The sequence below is a fragment of the Tyto alba genome, unplaced genomic scaffold, assembly GCF_018691265.1.
Source record: "Tyto alba isolate M040663 unplaced genomic scaffold, T.alba_DEE_v4.0 Super-Scaffold_42, whole genome shotgun sequence".
NCBI lineage: Eukaryota > Metazoa > Chordata > Aves > Strigiformes > Tytonidae > Tyto > Tyto alba.
Genome location: NW_024881318.1, coordinates 34,513,164 through 34,519,371, shown reverse-complemented (window position 1 = coordinate 34,519,371; position 6,208 = coordinate 34,513,164).

Genomic DNA, 6,208 nt, shown 5'->3' with positions numbered 1-6,208 from the left:
GGAAGGTGTCCCTGCCCGTGGCAGAGGTTTGAGACAGGATGATCTTAAGGTCGTTCCAACCCAAACCTTTCTATGATTCTATGATTTCCTACACAGTTAGAGCTGTAAACCAGATGCAGACAAACAGCAGTCCAAATGGCTTTTGTTCATCATAGCAAAGATGAAGTCTCTCTGGAGAACCTGTACCAGTGTTGTACCACTCTCATTGTGATTTTTTGCCCTAATAACTATTTGAATTTTCCTCACCATAGGTTATAACTTTGGCCATTTGTCTTTTTCCTGTGCCACCCAATGAAAGGCAAAAGACACTTTTTCATATGCCCACTGCTGGCCTATAGAGAGTCTCGAAGTCTGTTTTCCCAGTTGCACTGAACTTCTGTTCAATCCCTTAGAAAATATGGCAATGTAGAAATGAGGTATAATGGTATAATAGCTTAGTGAATGAGGAAGAATAGCAGGTTGAAGCTGCCAAGCCTAGGAACTACTAAGTAAGGATATGCCATGTAATCAAAATGAGAAATTCTTGTATCTGGTAAAATATATGGGACAAGAGCAGGACTCTCTGTAGTAGAGTCTTGGAAAGACTTCACTGCTATTTTGAGTCTGTTATTCATGAAGAATTTTTAATTCTTCCAGTACTGTGTTATATTTTAGTCATGGAGATTCAAGTCTATAGACAAAATAATGATCTCTGGAATAATTCATCAGTCAATCAGATTATTTTTTAACATTATATTCACTGAAATTATTGGAAATTATGTGCAAAGGCATATCATCATGGCCTGTCATGATTGTGGCTTAAAAAAACAAACGGTCTTACTGATAGTACTCTGTACATTCACTTTCTACAGTCCTTCCTATTACATACATTTAATCTTTAGTCATATCATTTAGTTTGGGTTATCCATAACTATTATGAATAACTACCATAGCAGCTTTTTCTCAGCTGATCAGGCTAAAATATTATTTTCACAATTTTCTGTCAACGTATGGAAACTTTGTTATACCTGTAGCTTTGTACACCAGTTCTCCCTGATCACCTACTGTTTTTCTCCACATTTCACATTCCAAAATTAAATCTAAGTCTCTCTCATCTCTCCTTAAGAAATAAGAAAAAAAATGTAGACTGTATTTCTATAAATACTGCTTAGATTATTTATTGTTTAGTATTTAATCATTTTAGATAACTCCTGAGAGCTTTCAGATTTCCATTCATAAATTGGAGAAAACAGTTTATTTCAGGTGGCAAGAAAAGTCACTTCTGTTCAGATCTAGTTTGCCAGCTCAGCTTTCAGTAAGTTCAAGGGCCAGCTTTCCCCTTAAGTGCTTGAGTAAGCACAAAATACGTTCATAGGTAGACTGCTACATGTAATATTTGGTGTGAAGTGAAATGAGAATCTGCCTGGAACATCCATACTTCAGAGAATACCAATGATTCATGATTAGGAAGACACTGTGCTTAAATTCTGTCCAATCAAGTCATAAAGAATTATTTAACCATTCAGGAGTTAGCTGTGTTTTGGCTTTTACTATTAGGCTTGTAGAACAAAACTGGCAATGGTTTAAACAGAGGCTGGCCATACATGCTTTTCAAAATGCCTTTTTCTCAATAATCTCATAACTGAAATTAGTGACTATATTCTCTGCTGCTGTAAATGGCTTCAGATCCATTGATTTCAAAGTTATTTCACCTCTTTCACCACCAGAGAATTTCTTCACCAATTTCTCCATTGGAACAGGGGTGTTTTTGAAGAAGATACAATATATCTATCTATTTGCTGTTTATTGTTATTGTAGTATACATAACATGTAGGAAACAAGTCTCTGGAGTGTAGTTCTCATTTAAATAAACTGCACAAATGTAGAAGGTCACCCTGCCACAAATACACACAGAGCCTGGCAAAGTCTTCTAGCAGTCAGCTGGGCCGACATGGAAGGACAGATAGCTTATGTCTCCTGCATTCAGCAGTCCTTGGTTTGTCACTCCACCTGGAACTACCAGCTCTTATCACATGCATACTTTTTTTTACTGACCAAAGCTTTCTGAGAGGATCCTATAAACAGATAGTAAAACAAGATAAAATACTGCCAGGTCACATGATTTCTCAATTAAGAGAATATTTATCAAAATGACAGAATCAAAATGATTGTATCTTTGGTATGTGGTGTTAAATGATTGCTGATGTAATATGGGTAGCCTGAACACAAATTGTTGGAGGACTGTGTGTAAGAGAGATGTTAGCATGTGAAAGGATTGGGAAACTATTATGGAAGAATTAAACTGGCTGACATTACTGACAAAACAGCTGACATGGGATGCTAAACCAAACTGGGTAAGAAATATACGTGAGTGTGGAGAGACTTGACATCTTGAAGGAAAAAAAGAGATTAATCTTGATGTGATTAGAGAAGGAGAACCAGGGAGGTGATTCGGTTGCATAATGTTGTTAGGCTGATGAAGTAGGTGATTTCTGTGCCTGTGTTTTGTGGAGATAGGATAGCTGGCAGGGATAGCTGGCAGCTATCAGAGGGGCTAAAGAGCAGAAGGAGGTAGCAATCAAGTGATTGAGTGATTAGGGTTTGGCAGAAGCTGTCAGACAGTACAGGTGAGATATTTAATAGATAAAGGAAGAATTAAAGGCTTATATTTGGACTGAGTTCTGGTTATCCTATTATCAACTTAATAAATTATTATTAGTTTATGATTGACTGAACCTTTCCGGGCTGAGAGCAAAAGAAGAAAAAGCCTTCTGTCCTGAAATCACAGCAGGGGGTGTTGATCAGCCCCTTCCCCTCCCTCCAGGGTAAGACCTGGCCTTCCTTTAATAATCAAGCAAATGCTGAGCCAGCATGGAAAAGGTGGCAGAGCATCCACAGGAAAGAGTGTGATATAGAGCCTGAATTGACTGCAAACAGAGGGTAAGTCTATCTGAAGACAGGTTATTTGTTTTGTTTTTTGACAAGCAATAATCAGTTAATTTTCTCTATGTAATTACTGGTTGTGATTACAGCTCCCATTACAAAATAACAGGGTAAGAAAGAGGGAGCACAGAAAATGAGTACTGTTAAACAGGAAAGAGGGAAAAGCACTGCTTAAGCTTATTAAAAAAAAAAAAAAAAGAAGTGTTGATGCAAACAACACTGTATATGTGCCCTATCAATCTAGAATCTGTGCGTGGTTCTTTCTGAAATGAGTTACCTGGGTTTAATCATTCTGCTTTAACTACAGGATGATGGTGGGAATGCCCAGTTCTTGGGCATGTCTGGAATGTTGATGAAGTATCTTCTGTCCTTGTATCTTAGGAAAGAGATGGATGTGTTTGGCTAAATGAGCCCTAAATGTCCTCTGGTTAGTGTCTGGGAAATAATTTACAAGGATTCATCTGAAAGCACAAACATCGAGTAATAGAAACTCATGAGACTCCCTGTGCCATTTTCTTAAACTAGACTATTATATGCAATGGTTGCACAGCTAGATGTTGTACTGTGGAGTTACATGATAAAGCGAGGCAATAGAGACCAGGAAGAAGAAATGCAAACTTCCTTGACAGCATGAAGCGTGCCTGCTTAGAAGAATTCTCAAAGTGAACAGCTGTTTATATCTGAACTGAATACAGACTACACAAGACTGCCCCGTATTTTTACGAGGGTGGCTTCTTGCACTGAGTTCTTACAATATTCTTCCTGGTTTCATTTTTAAGATTAAGATAGCTACAGATAATGAACACTTGTTGATTCAAATCAATACTGAATGCTTACCAAGTCTGCAAAGTAAACATTTTCAAGCTTGCAGTATACAGAATCAGACGTGGGCCATGGTTAAGGGATGGGGACTGGACTGTGGGTAGTAATGACCAAAAAAAAAGCCTTGAAGACAGAGTAGAAAATTGATTCAATACAAGCTTCCAGTTACAACATTGTGGCTACGGGAGTGAGGTGACTGATGAGTTTATGATCGAAGAGACAATAGATCCGATGCCTGAAGGAAGAGTGAAGATCTAGTTCCATTGCAGCAGAAGGACTCAGATACTCAGTGGTTCAACACTGGCTTCAGCGCAGGGAAGCAAGATTTTTCCAAACCCATGGATGTCACTAGGAATGGCTGACACAATAGGCCCTGGAAACTCAGAATGTAAAATCTGGTTTCTCCTCCTCACAGGGTTTCTGCTTCCTACCGAGTTCCAATTTCACTAAAAGCTGGTCTGGAAGATCCTGCCTGTCAGGGAATCTATGGGACACTGAGTGGATGGCTGGAAGATGCTGTAGTGACAGAAAGAGATCCCCAAAACAGTTGGGCAGAACTGACACTTCAAAACTGTGTCAGCATGCTTATGTTAAAGCAAAGAAACAGCTCTGCCTCCCTGCATGGTAGTGATTATTTTACCTTTGTATTTGGCACTGGTGTAAGTCCTGGAATACCACTTCACCTTTTGGTTCAGCAATGCAGGAAAGTTACTGAAAAACTGGAAATCACTAGAGAACAGTTAGGAGGAGGATGAAAGGGCTGGAAAAGCTCAAGCTTGAAGATGAATGTAAGAGGAGTCTTGATTATGATGTATTAATACCCACAGTGGACCAGGAATCTTGTAACAAAGGGATTTTCAATGTATCAGTCAATGATGTAAGAGGATCCAATGGATGGAAAACTGAAGCTAAGAAATCAGTGCCACAAATAAGTCACATTGGAATGAGAAAGATCACTATGGGAACAATTTACCAGTTACTTGATGGATGCTTCATCATTGTTTATTTTTAATCCGAACTAAATGCTATTCTGAAGACAGTGTTCTAGTTCTCTTAACCTACGGAGCTGATGGCAGACTCAGCCTAAAAAACGTTGGTATTTGTACTTCTTTGTACGCAGAAACGTTATCCTGTTGTCTTTTATCTTGGTTTTGCTACTATGTTAGAAAACAAAACGGGCTCATAGTGGCTGAGAGATTGGATTTTTCTGCTTAAAATGTAGTTTACAAGTAATTCATGCTCAGTGAACAAGGGATTTCCCTCTGTTGTGAACTGACAAAATGAAGCAGCATGGATTACAATATACTAGATTAAGCATCAGCCTTCTTTACATAAAGTCAAACCGAATCTATGTGGAATAATTTGTTTGGAAATTAGATCCAATTATCTTAAATTGGTCATTCCAGACTAACAGAGGAATGACAGGCACTGCATTTGTTGATGAAGTTGACCCTGACGTTCCAGTCATGTCAAAATGTGTATTCCATTATACTTCCAGCTTAATTCACATCAAATGCTGTGCTCAGAACAGATGATAGAAGGGCTGTTGGTACTCCAAACATCAGAAGCCTTTCTGATCTAAAAGCAGAAAATTCTAAAAGCAGAAAATCTTTCTAAAGCAGAAAATTACTTCTGAATCTTGAATTGACAGAATACTTAAAATTGTTTTTACCTGTGGAATATGACTGTCACCAAAATCAGTATAGTCAGGTTTTTTTCTTAACTGAAGGGTTTTTAATGTTCAAGTGTTGCACAGGGAATGAAAGGAAAAAGACCAAGAAGAAAAGGATGAAATTCCTTTACAGTTCTCACCCTCAAGTAAGCACAGAGCCAAAATAAATGAATGATGTGCAGCTCCTATTTTCTCAAACTGTGTATTACCCTTCAGATCAATAACACAGAGCTTGTTCTGGCATAGTCAAATTGAAATGCAGCAACACGTCTTGCTGGAGAGGAACTGCCCCTGCGTAAAGATGCTTAGGTGAGTTTTTCAGGAGTGGTGGCTCCCAGTGCTTTAGCAATAATGACATTATACAAGAAATCAACATAAAAGATTAAAGTCTGTACTTGATTTCTTGTTTGACCTTTCTATACAACTTCACGACCTACTTAGGAATTTCAAAGGAGAAATGCAGATCTACACTGAATCTCTAGCTGCATCTTTCTTTAAAACCACATTTTGTCACGTATATTAGTAATACTACCTTACCATCATGCAGATTATTAACATGACATTTTCACAGGGCAGCTTCCATTCCATCGCATTTGGGGGAGGGGGGGCTTATATTTAGTTAGCTTTGGTTATTTGCAAGCATTTCACTGGATTTATTATGCAATTGTATTTTTTAAGAAAACATTTACATTGAAATTTTTCATAGTACAGCTGTTTCTCATGTAAAATCTACTTTTGTGAACCTAATCTGGGGGTATGTTTGTCTACTTGCAAAGAGGAAGGTAACACTGA